We start from the raw sequence: 894 nt of genomic DNA, 5'->3' as shown, positions 1-894 counted from the left end.
TTCTCTGACAATGACAATAAATACTTAAAGTTCAAAGTTCAAAGTTCAAATCCAAAAAAGTCAATCCAATCACAATCACAAATGAAAGGCTTTGATTAATTTCATATGCGTGATTCATATCCAGTACATACAGATAAAGAAGATTATCAGAAAGGATGGTTCTCTTTGAATCGTCTACATGTATCCTTCATTCTCTACTTTGGAGCTCCTTACATTACATTTTTTTCCTACTGAAATTTTTCGGCAGTGTGGGTTGGTGTGTACTGACCCATGATGATAGATTATTCTAATTAAGCTATGCAGACAACAGCGGCCCATCAAGAGGCAAGACTCATTAATTCACTGCTTTAAAATTTGAATCATAGAATGTAAATGGGAAAAGGTCCCAAATTAGTTTCTGCATGAGGAGGCGTGCCGGGAAGGAAGCCACAGTGTTACCAAAGCATCGTTGCTGACCTCTAACAGTCATTTAAATTATCTTACCACATACATTCATCAATTTGTCAGTATCACTTTTTTATGCCAAGCCATCAATCATTATGCAAAAACATCATAAGACTGCAGGAGTTAGTTGATGATAATCCTTTTTTTCAACAGTTTTACTAAAGCTTTATGAGATTATTTAAATAGCTGAAGCAAGCATTGTCATTTGGATGCTCTTTAACTGGATTCCACACCCTAGCACTATGATACCCAAAGTCACAGCTTATGTGTAGGTATTCTTTTGATCGCTTGAATTGTGATTTTCACTCCTGTACCTGAACATGATGAGAGCAATAAAAAAAAAGAGTTGGGGAGGATTGTGCAGTTCTTGCCTTGTTTTTAAAGGAAAAGGAGGATTTTTGAGGACTGTGGATGAGTATGAGATCTGTATTCCTTTTCCCAGAGCTCACC

This window comes from Haplochromis burtoni, unplaced genomic scaffold (genome assembly GCF_018398535.1).
Source record: "Haplochromis burtoni strain Fernald_Lab_line unplaced genomic scaffold, NCSU_Asbu1 Contig_555, whole genome shotgun sequence".
Lineage (NCBI taxonomy): Eukaryota > Metazoa > Chordata > Actinopteri > Cichliformes > Cichlidae > Haplochromis > Haplochromis burtoni.
Note: the sequence above shows the minus strand (reverse complement) of the source record.